Genomic DNA, 12,816 nt, shown 5'->3' on the forward strand with positions numbered 1-12,816 from the left:
GGTACTAGAAGGTAAAGAGACGCATTAGATATTATATAGGATTACAAGTTGGTCTTCATCTTGGGGTTTTGTCTCCATATATGGGGTCCCTCCAAAGGGTCATATTGGTGTTTGTAGGGTGTGTGTTGAGAGCCATGGGCCTCCCCTATAGAAGAGAGCAGATAGCCATGCCATGGGATCCTTCAATGCCATCCATTGCTTGCTCGTGTTCCACCTATTTGATGATGATGATGCACCTGGACCACCCTACCCAACCGGCCACACACTTGCACCACACACTTGGCAGTTGATCTAAGGCCCATATGAGGTTGTGTCTCACCATGGCAGACAAAGGAATGGCTTGCATCATTATTTCAGCCCTCACCAATGGGATACAGGCTTGTTCGATCCACTTGGAGACCCTTGAGGACGTTTTTGTGCCCCTAAAGCCACTTGGGAGCACCACAGGTCATTTGCATAGAGATCAAGTTGCCACTCCCTTCATGAATATATTTGCAGCCCTTCCCCTCATTTTCACACATGTTGGAGTTCATTTGGCTAATATTTCATGTTTTGCTCGTGTTCCACCTATTTGATGATGATGATGCACCTGGACCACCCAACCCAACTGGCTACACACTGCACCACACACTTGGCAATTGATCTAGGGCCCATATGAGGTTGTGTCTCACCATGGGAAACAAAGGAAGGGCTTGCATCATTATTTCAGCCCTCACCAATGGGATACAGGCTTGTTCGATCCACTTGGAGACCCTTGAGGACGTTTTTGTGCCCCCAAAGCCACTTGGGAGCACCATGGGTCATTTGCATGGAGATCAAGGTGCCACTCCCTTCATGAATACATTTGGAGCCCTTCCACTCATTTTCACACATGTTGGAGTTCATTTGGCCTTTCAACTCCTTGCTACTTGTTTATCATTTTGGCCCTCTTGAGAGGCTAATATTTCATGTTTTGGAGCTATTTGGTGGGCTTGTCACCCATTAGGGTGTTATTTTTCACATTAGAGACACCTTTAAGGGTTTGTTAGGTTAATTAGACCCATTTGAAGTATTAAAGGCTCATATAAATACATGAGACCTCATTTGTAATTCTCATCATCACTTGGATTGGGATTTCCCTCTCTTCTTGAGAATTGCAAACCTGTTATTTTGGATGAAATGGAGATCATTTGATGCATTTCGATGTTTGGATAATTGCTATTTGTCTTGGAGCTTCATTCTTTTCCAAATATGATGGATGGATATACTTTTTTTGCCATGTAGGTTTCTCTTTTATGCGAATTTTTCATTATATGTATAATGTATGGAATATTGCATCATGATGTTGCTTGTGCTCTATATTTATGCGAAAAACTTGAATCACTTGGGAATCTTGATCTTTTGCATGTGTTACTCATTTGGCAATAAAAAGTGAATATTCCTAGGGGTAGGTTATGAAATCTTGACTCTGAAACTCCATTAATTTGCAAATCGAAGTATAAATCCTTGTTGTGACCTTGAAGTTACTTCTCTAGGGCATGTGATGTTGCAATAGAGCTCCTTGAAGAGCGAAAAATCCTATGTCGAGTGCACTTTGACTCCATTCTCCACAATAGGCTAGGCACTGGTCTACAAGTCCTTGGTGATCACCGTAACGAAAACCTTTTTCACCTCTTTCTCTCCTTTCAACGCCCTAACCCTAGGGATCTCCAAGGGCATCACATGAAATCCATCGTAGCCATCCATTTCAAGAGCGAGTTGGGCTACAATTGTGTTGCAATGTGCTCTAGGCCCTCACAAATTTTGAAGGATTTCCTGTGGCTAGTTTTGGAATTATCCCAAGCCCTAGATCCAACTTCGTTCTTAGCCTTAGGTTAGTGGCTTCATTAAGGGTCATTACATTGAAAACTCAAGTCAAATCTAATTTCTTTGATCCATTTCTCCTCCCCTACTTGGTCAGGACCTTTCATTTGAAGTTTCACTTGAAACCCCTGGCCTTGCTTGGGTCCATTTGGGATTCTTTGTGGTCCCACATCCTTTCACTCTAATTTCACAAGGATCACGTTAGAAACCCTCTTCTCCTAGGATTCTTAGGTCTGTGGCATCCCTTATCAAGGTATATCTCTCATCCCTAGGTCGAGGTTTCCTTTCAAGCCTTTATTGGAGAACCTTACACCTTGTTTCTCAAGCAAGTAAGCCCTATCATCTAAGTCTCTCCTATGAATGGGCTCTTGAAATCACTGTCTCTCCATCATTGACATACCATTCATGGTGATTTCCCTTATATCGGGACTCCTCCCATTGATGAAATTCCATATAGAGCAGGGGACATTGATTGAGGTGACAATGGATCTTTGTTCCACTATTGCCACTTGGTCTAGTAGTTGCCCCTTTGGAACCCCTACAAGATTGAGTGGTAGCAGGTAATTCAATAAAACTAGAATGATTTGTTTAACATTTCTAATAGCCTAGACGAAGAAGTCGAGATTTAGTGACAACAACTCGTTTCGAGACTTGCCCCCAAGGCCACACCCAATGGATTAAAGCTTTCTTCCACATAACCCAAGGTGTGGATTAGGTGGCAAAAATCACATAAAGCTTTCTTCCACATAACCCAAGGTGTGGATTAGGTGGCAACAGTCACATAAAGCTTTCTTCCACATAACCCAAGGTGTGGATTAGGCAGCCACAATCACATTAATTATCATTGGAGCATTGTTCTCAAAGCATGTTCTCACTTGGTTATTATTCCCCTTCGTGTCATGTTTCGATGTTAAATACCCTCTTCTCCTACTCTTTCCCAGTGCTTCTTCGTCAATCCATTACGAATCTTTCATAAGAAGCAAGATGAGTATATGGTGTATGACTCCATTTTTTCATATGATGGTGTTTGTAATGAATATAAATCATATAATAAAATAGTTAAGTAACATATAAACAAAATAATACTAAATAGTAATAACTCTATATTAACTATAAGGTAAGTTAGCCTAAATAGTCTGGGGTGGCAGGAGGGGGAGGGATTCTCATTAATCCCGAAGGAATCATTGAATTCAGATATGCTTGGGGGCTTGGCCGAAAGACAAATAACCAAGCAGAAGTGTATGGTATGCTCCTGGGACTAATCCTGGCACAAAGAAATGGTATAAAAAAGATTCAGGTGTTAGGCGATTCCATGATCATTATAAGGCATATGATCAACACTTCAAAGGCAAAGATCACTAACCTGAACCAAATCATTAAGAGAGCCCAGAACTTGCTCCCTGCTTTCGAATCAGTGTCCTTCTACCATGTCTTGAGGGGAAATAACCAAGAAGCTGATAGGCAGGCTAATAAGGCATGCCATTTGGAGGAGGAAAAAAGTGTAATAAACGATGTCGTGGGCACGACAAATATTCCTTAAGAAAATGAAGAGAGAAATTTGTAGGTTGTTGTTAAAGTCTCGAAGGAATGCTAAGAAAGTTGAAAAGTCTGAATTATCATATCATAAAGTTATGATACCCCTCCATCCTCCCCCTAGCTCTACCCTTGCCACTTCCTACCCCCCCCCCCCGGCACCTCCCCTCTCGTTCCCCTCCCACCCCTAACAAGTCTCGAAGGAATGCTAAGAAAGTTGAAAAGTCGGAATTATCATATCATAAAGTTATGAGACCCCTCCATCCTCCCCCTAGATCTACCCTTGCCACTTCCTGCACCCCCCCCCCCCCTCCACCTCCCCTCTCCTTCCCCTCCCCCCCGCCTCCCTTCCATTATATCCCATCCCCCCTCCCCTTCCTCTTTGCACTCCCCTCCCCCCCCCCATGTGGCCCCTTCTCCTACGCCCCTCCACAAAATATTCATCACCCCGGTATCCTCCTCCCCCTATCGCATCATCCTCTACAAGCTACAGGTATTCATGAAGACTCGTGGCAAGCCAGACAATCTCACTCAAACGAGACATGGCATCATATGGCATTTTAGTACCCCTGTTCCTGGCTTAAGTCACAGTGTGCGACTTCATTGTTCTTGCACCATGGTTCTTGGAGAATTCGGCAGCGCATCACCTCAGGCGTCTGTAGAGAATTGAGAATTACAGAGCAGAAATTAATTCAGGTTCTTAGTGAAGTCGAGCTCGCTCGTGGGAGAATAGTTGGGATGGTTGAAAGCGATCAGGAGCTTGGTGGGAATTTAATGGAGGATGGTAGAGTTATGATGGAGTACTCATGGGATCTCGATTACATCATTCTCCTCGCTCATCTCTACATCACCTCTCAGTCAGGCAGTAGTTATAAAAAGCAAAACAGTATGTGGAATTTGTATGTTTTAAGGTTCGAGTGTCGGACGATCGCCTCTACAAAAGCCTAGTGGCTAGAGCCGAGGCTACTGATTATTAGTTCCTGTGTCACGTAGGTAGGGCTTTATGTTGTGAAGAGTCGGCATGAGGGACTAAAGGTCTATCCATCTGAGGTGTTAAAGGAAATTGATGTGATTCTAAGAATAATTGAGAGGTTGTGGGTGTTGGAACATCTAAGTGTTTGCAAGCATTTTGGCCTTGGGACACTGGGTGGGTTCTTAAATGTTTCCTAAAGTGGGAGGAGAATTGGTGTTGGAGTGAGGTTGGGCAGCGCATATCAGCCGAGGAACAAGGCAGTCTTCGGAGGATTAGCGAGGGTGCTTGGCTGCAGGAGACCATGGAAAACAGTTGACAAAAATTATTGGAGCCTATTAAAAGGGGAAGTTTTGGAAGCCAGAATGCAGGGTACAGACGCTAGTTCTTGGTCAGGCACGTGGGGAAGCCACAGGCTGAGGTTTGGGGGGCCGAGGGCCGGTTTCTCGGGGTCAAGTGGTAAATACTAAAAATAGACCTTCCTGTATCACTTGTGTACAAGACCATTGGGATCTGCAAGAGGCCCTGACCGAGCTCCAACGTAGCATGCACCAGCAAATTCATGAGAACATGACTATACAGGAACGAGACCTCGAGAAACGGGAACACATCAGGCAATTGGAGGATGAGATGGATGCACTGCGACAACAGCTAGAAAATCTGAAGATTAAAGTGGAAACCATGGAGGAAGGCATGGAGGAAAACATGGAGGGCGTGATAGATCAAGAGAATTCCAAAGGCTCAGAAGATGCTTCTCCTGGCCATGATCTAAACTGCCCAGCTCTAATGAACGTATGATCTCCTTTGTTTTGATTTTATGTTTTTATCAACATATGAATTGTAAATGTATATACCTTCTATCTCAATTTTGTCGAAGCTATAGTTGTAAATACCGCAGAATGGGAAACTTTTGTGGGCGGGATAGCCATATCTACTGCAACAGACTAGATGGACAAAGAAATCATTACCAGCTTGTAGAAGCTTGGATAAACTGTTGTAAATCCCCGAAAATATTTAAAAGAAAATACAAGTCCAATCAAACGTGCAATGTTGTTTCCAACCAACTTTAGAACACATCAAAATGAGATCAAGGTTCTATGCAAAGTTTATAGAAAATTTTAACTCCATATCCATGTATTCACTCATGTAAGCATCAAAGCATTATTGGAACCCTCACATATATTGTATTCTCTTCAAGTACATCAAAGGATGAACACTAAACAACCCCATCATAGAGCACAAGAGGTTTTGAGAGGAATATTTCATTGATAGTGAGAAAATTGATTAATGTGTGTAACTACTAGAGATAAAACCACATCATGCACCTTAGCATGGAACCCACCAATATTTCTATCAATGGCATTAGAGACAACCTGAAGCTTCCAAACTTTGACCCTAACATATTCCTCTACAAATTGGGCTTGCGACTAGTTATCATCTAACCATTGGGAACCTAAGATACATGAGCCCTAACCATTTTGAAGGATATTGTTTTGACTTGAATAATCCATCCGACAAAATGGTAACCGACATTTACAGTTTGGGGATGTGTGTTGGATTGTTGTGGCGGTTCTGACCATTTAGCCCCCAACACGAGAAATAACAATCATGAGCATGCTTCCAACTCCCCTAAGTCAGAATCGAGCACCTCAAGAATTGAATGACTATGTCAAGATTTGTTTGACAAGGGACACCTTGCTTAGATCAACATCCTTACAACTATTTCGTCATAGCTTCATCTTCAAATCTAAGGACTCTTATTGAATGCTTCTCCCTTTCCTTCCTTCACTCATGATTGTCAGCAATCTCAATCTCAATATCATGCTCTATCTCAATCTCAGTGTTACTTTACTGGTTATAGGGTAGTTTTGATACTTTTGTGTGCTCCTCAGCTCTTCGCCTTTACCAAGTGGATGGTATGGAAATGTTGAAAGTAATTCTTTATAAATTCTTCAAGGATAAAGCCTTTTAAATGCGGCAATGTAATGGACCTAAATCATATAATAAAAGAGTACAGTAAAATACAAATAGAATAATAACAAATAGTAATAACCTTGTACTAAATATGATGTAAAGTTGCTTGAAGAGTTAGAAGGCATGACCATTCAAAGAGATTTCACCTAGAGTACATTTATACTTGAAGTTATCTTCATTGTAATCATCTTATTAATTTTACAGATCGTCCAATATAATATTGTATTTTACAAACATGTAAGCATGTTTATACTTATTTGAGTGTTGATGGGAAATAACAATATGAGAATCTTCATCATGAGTATGGCTTGTCTTATGGAAAGAAGAAAGAAGTAGAGTAGCATGAAGAAGATGACATTGGACGTGATGATGAAAATAAACTTAAAAATTGTTCAATACCCTTGTTGAGGTAGGTATGTAACAAGGATTGAGGAGGGAAAAGAGGCAAAACTACTAAATTACATTCCCCCATTGTAAGAACAGTTGCATGGGTTCATATACTCGTGTGAGGATGCATTTGTGTGTATTATTGTTGCGTGATGATAATAAGAACTTGGGAATCATAACCTGCATCAAAATACCAAATGAAGATAGAAAAAATACACTAGAAAGAATTAGAACCACAAAATAAATCAGAAATCCAAAGCCTCAATTTGAGGCCTCATACAGAATGTTCGATGGCCAATCCCCATTCTGCCATGCTAATGTATCCACAACAACATATACAAGGCATAAAACAACATTATATTTCCTTGACCAAAATGATAGGAATGACATGGATACAAAAGTATTAGGAATCTCTATGCATGTGGCATACAATTTAATGTTCTTTGCCCACTCTACTGTCATTACTTGGTTACCACCCTCAAAAAAGCCCTTAAGGGATACAAGAGTTATGGATATGACCAAGCCAAAACCACATCACTTGACAAGGAAAAGACCAAAATCCACAATGGTCTTGTTGAAATGTAACTAGGTTCGGTCTTCATAATTATCTTTGTACTTGTTTAAATATGTAAAAGCAAAAAGAAGAAAAAGAAATTATTATTATTATGTTTATTTCTAGTCAAAGCATGTTCTTCATGCTTTTCAGATTTCTTGAGTCAAAGTCCTATTTGGACTTTCTTGTAAAGAAGAAGGAAAAAGAATTTCCAAAAATGTAATTTGGGTCAATTCACCTCAAGAAGCCAAGTTGGCCCTCCAAAATGATATGTCAGCTCACTCAAAAGAGTGTCTTTTCGCATATGAAAACAACTATATATTGGAATACATCCTCCACAAAAAATGGCAAGCAATTCGGTGCATTCTATGATGAGTTCTGAGGAGAGGAAAAGGTGTGTGAAGTTCAGAGATTACATTCATGAGAAGACTTGTGAATTCCTAAGATAAATAATCTCAGATATTTGTCTGAAATCAATGAGAAGTTGTTTCCAGGGATATATGTCTGAAATAAGTGTGAGTTGTTTCCTGGGAAATATGTCTGAAATAAGTGTGATTTCTCTATGGCAGTTAATCTGAGATGAGTGCGAGTTCCTTGTGACAGATGACCTGAGGTAAAAGCGAGTTCCCTGTGAATTTGGAGGGCTTGACTTGGCATCTTGGAGGTTGGATTCTTGTATTAGTTTTGCATCTTGGATTTCTCACATTCATCTGACTCGATAAGAACAGAAGTTGGTTGGGTTTTCTCCTTTGTAGAGTTTTGCCCTGGCTTGGAGCCTATATCTTTGTGTTCTTTATTTCTTGTAATCTTCATGTTTTTATATTTTGGTAATTGCTTGATGAAAGAAAAGAACATAAAAATTTAATAAAGAAGCCAACAAATTCATAGGTAATTACCATGACAGAGAAATCAACCCTAATACATAAGCATATTGATTTCTCAACAGGTCTGTGGTATCCATTGAATTTAATGGTTAGACAAATGTCAAATTAAGCCCATTGATAAATGTTCATAGTGTGTCCACTATTGATATATCTTCATTCAACCCATGACTACCAAAATCATTATAAGATCAATGTTAATATTACATAGCCCTTACTCAATCCATTCTAGAAATTTCATCACGTAATGTCATTCAAGCCATTATTGATAACGCAACTAATTGTAAAGTCAAGAGATATCATTAAGAATGTATCTCCTCAGAGATTATGGTTTAGTTGTTTGATTCACACATTGAACATCTTGGTGTGTGATATTATTAAGTTAAAGGATCCTAACTATAAAAGGATTGGTGTCTCGTACAAGAAATGGAAGATATGTCAATTTAGTGTGCTCAAGTGATTGTGAGAATATTTGTTACCCTACCCACTTGAGTTCAAATCCCACTCTATGATATGTTTGCTCTTAGTGAGCCGATTGTGGATGAGATATATATATGATATATTTATAAATTGTAGAGCTAGCCTGGTCCTTGTTTTGAGAAATCTAGGGCAAAGAATTAGGGCTTCATTTAAATTGATTTCTCTTATATCTTTGACATTTTCTTGTGCATTAGATTAGGATATTAACTTCATTTTGTAGTTTTGTTTAACATCAAGACAAATGCCAACAAGAAGATCAAGAAAAACACAAGAACACCAGAAGTAGGTTCCAAGCCAGGGCAAAACCCCAAATGGGGAAAACCCAGAAAAAAATTCTCTTCTTATAGAATCTGTCCAATGAAGACTTCCAAGACCAATACCCAAGCCAAACCAAGTGATGAGCCAGCCAAACCCCAAATCAATTCTCTGCAAAGATCAGACTGAGGAAACCCTAGGTCTTCCTCCAAGAACTCGCACGTGTAAGCAATGGCAACAGAAAAATCACATCTTCCTTCCTTCGTTGGCCTCCAAAATTTCGCTGGACAGATCTTCCTTCTTTTCGCTGAATCAGATAGATTCTTCCTTCTTCGATCTGTCTTCTAATGAGGAGGACGAGTCTCCTTATATAGGCTTTCATGGAGGACGAATTGGGCCTTTCTAGGCCAACTTGTAGCTGTTTGGCCAACCGATCACTTGGAGACTCTAGACATTAAAATTTACAATAATAATTTTCCTTTTTCGACACATGAGCCCTCCAAAGGCTAGTAGATCATGACCCTGCCCATTTGACTTGTCAACAAGTCTCCTAGACTCTAGAGCACTCAATGGGTGCTTTGACTTAGGACTACAACAAGATGGACAAGAAACCCACTTAAAATAATAATGTTTTTCTTTTACAAAGAAATTATTTTATTTTTCCTTTTGACAAGTACATCAAGTCATGACCCAGTACAAAAAATGAAAACCAAAACTAGTTACATTTTCAACACCTTGAAGAATATAAGATTTACCCACAATACCATCCTCAAACTAAGGGGAAGTACTTAGGAAGTTTTCCCCATGATATGTTACTTGGGAAAAAAAAGGAAGAATACGGTAAAATTTATATCCAATCATATTGTCACCCACTTCATTTTCCATAATAATTTTAAGGTGGACCTACTTAATGTTGTAAACATCAAATTTTCTAACAACTACTTCATCTCCATGCACCACCTTTTGAAGGTAGGAGAGGCAATGGCTTGTATTTTGGTGAGAAATCCATAGCAAGGATTGAGGTTTGCAACCACATTTAATAGACAGGAATCCCAAGAGGTGGAGGAAATTGTTCTTGATGATTAGTTTTGGAGGAAATCGCTCTTGATCATTCTATAGTTCACCAAGCCTGTTTGTATTATGATTCTATTTGCAAATTTAAATCAACTATTTATGGGAAGGTGTATGATCTATGTTGAATCTTATGTGAAATGATCTAAATGGCCAGTCTTCAAAGTGATGATGTAAAGCATTGGATTTAATCATTTCTAGTTTTGATATCAGATAGTACCAACCACTACCACAAGTAGTTTCGCATAAGACCCTTCAACAATTCAAAGGATCTATGTAAATAGTTGGAGAAAGAGCTTAGCATCTTAATGCTCGATAGTGAAGCTATCGATAAAATCTACAAATTGAACGAAGACCAAGGATAGAATATATATTTGCACAACTAACATTGGAAAGCATTGCTAAGGAAAAGAGGTTGTGCACATATTAATAGCTTGAAGAGAAAATGGTCAAGAAAGAATTGCCATAGAGACATCAAAGCAAGTTAAAAGTGGTTCAAACTTCAAACACCCCAGGATGAAGCAATCAATTGACAGCTAAAGTTGGTATAGGCTTAAACAAAATCCTGAATAAGTGTCCTTAGTACCAATGAGGATGGTGGCAATGAGCAATCTTCAATAATAGATTTATTTGAGAAAAATACACAGTTCCTTGCTTTACCAACATTTGCAATAATACTAATTATGAAAGGCATTGTTCCGAATTGGGAAGTTTTGCAGATAGTATAATGGGAGGCCCAGTAGATCTCGAAACTCCTAGATTGTAAATCTAGAACAAAAGTTCTATTTAAGTGAGACAACAAATATATATTCATATATCGTAGATTCATATACAATGTAAAGAGGTCAATCTCCAACACAATAAATATCATAAATTCATATACAATGTAAAGACCTCGATCTCCAAAACAATAGATAACATAAACTCATATACCATGTAAAGAGGCAACTACACATGGGCCCATGAAATATTCATGTATATTGCAACAAAAGACGTCAAACAGTATCAATGTGTATACAACCCAACTATTTTCACAGTTCAAATTATTTTCTCAGACAATTTACTTCCTATTATATTTCTTTATTCAATATTTTTTACTCTTTACTTGAATCCAACGCTATTGATAACCCTTTAAACAATGATGGAAACATCAAATTAGACAAATAAAAAGACCAATATCTTAAACATAGCAAATTTATTTTCCTAGAATAACCTATCGCGCATGGGTCAACAAAACAAGGACAATATTAAAATTTTGTATCTCAAACAAGAAGAGCAAAGTTATATTAGAACTAAAATTCCATTAAGTTAAACTTCCAACTCATCTGAAGCATGTAGATGGCCTTGTTGCACTACTTTGAGCTAGGGTTTTGGTCTATTCACCACAAACAACTTCATTCTCCTTTATATGTTGGTTCTATTCTTCACCCAAAAATTGCTACTAAGATTGGAGCAACTCCTATCACCATGAAGATCCTAACCACCCTGTCCTCTTTAGGGATATCAACTAGACCAAATTCATCCCTAACAGTGACAAGAGTTTCATCTCATGCTCCGCCCCAGAATCTAGTAGATCCTCCTCCATGTTCTCAAAATGTGGTCTCTTCTCTAGTTGACTTGTAAAAATCATTCATGGAGATTGTGCCTCCCTCGAGTATCATAGAATCCTCTCACCCAACACATCTCTTCATCATTGATAGAGCAGAATCATTTCCTGCAATATCCTTTGCCCAATAAGAACAAACCTAGGTTCATATAACTTTATTATGGACCTTAGTTAACCAAACATGCAATTTTTCACGTGAAACGTTAGTCTCTTCTCCTTGATCCCTCTATAGGCTTCTTAACTTCAAATCTAATGTGGGTCAATCTCTGCAATTTGGCTTTGCATCTCTAGGGACCTCAATCAAAAACCTACATTTGAAAATGCATTTTTGAAGTTTCATTTGTGCTCTCCAAAAAGCCATAACAAGCATATCACAACCTATGCCATGCTATGTGGAAATGGACTTCAACAATGGGTTGCTCAAAGATATTTGGAATCAAAATCTCGACAAGTAGAAAGCCTTCATATGTAGATGACACTTAGCAAAATCGTGTCCAAAGCAAACTAGGGAGTCTAACAAAGCTTCCACAAAACAAGGAAGAACAAAATAACATAATCATAGAGCCACTGGATGGAAAGGTGCTAAGGAGAACTATCATCTGATATAGTGGTGGATGCCAAAAAGTCAAATGAACTTAAAGTTGTGTAGCAAATATCATTATTGATTATTTATTGGCAGGTGTCATGAACTCAAGATATGGATATATCAAGAAAATATTGGCAAACTTCTAAATACAACATATATTCATGTTCTTGTAGTACATAAACATTGGGAAAATGGACATAAATTGGCACATAGTGATAAATTAAGGGCAATTTTCATTTTGGGTAAGAGTCACAAAAAATCACTTGGTTGCCAATAAATTGGAAATATCTGCAACACTAATCCAACAAAGAAAAAGAATCCCCTATAAACAAAAACTTGACAAAGGAAATCCCAGCTAACATGGAGCAGACTACGTTAGCTCCTCCACCTAGTATTCCTCTTGTGCTGGAACAACAGCCGGGATGCATTGAAGTTACTAAGAGAGAGGCCAAAAAGGGTTTCAATCATAACGATGCTATTGAAGAAAGAGGCCCTCCACATTTAGAGGATCATAAAATATGATCAATTTTCCCATTGCAATCAAAGGCATCAGGCCCTCAAAAGTTGAGCTGTGCCCAGCTACAAAACTGTCAACTCCAGGAAGGAATTCTTTCAGCAGTCAGAGGATTCTGGGAAATCATGGTGGTTGGCATCAAGAAAGACATACAAGTTCCCCTT

The 12,816-nt window shown here is 38.9% G+C and overlaps 1 protein-coding gene across 1 annotated transcript in view; it reads right to left on the minus strand.

Annotated features, from left to right (window-relative positions):
* EMB2753 (tetratricopeptide repeat (TPR)-containing protein) overlaps positions 1-12,816 on the minus strand; it is a 333,581-nt gene that overhangs the window by 104,281 nt on the left and 216,484 nt on the right. The gene's annotated exons all lie outside the window — the stretch shown is intronic.

Source organism: Pinus tabuliformis, chromosome 5_1 (assembly GCF_031772625.1).
Source record: "Pinus tabuliformis cultivar Carrire ecotype Pingquan chromosome 5_1, CPIR1, whole genome shotgun sequence".
Lineage (NCBI taxonomy): Eukaryota > Viridiplantae > Streptophyta > Pinopsida > Pinales > Pinaceae > Pinus > Pinus tabuliformis.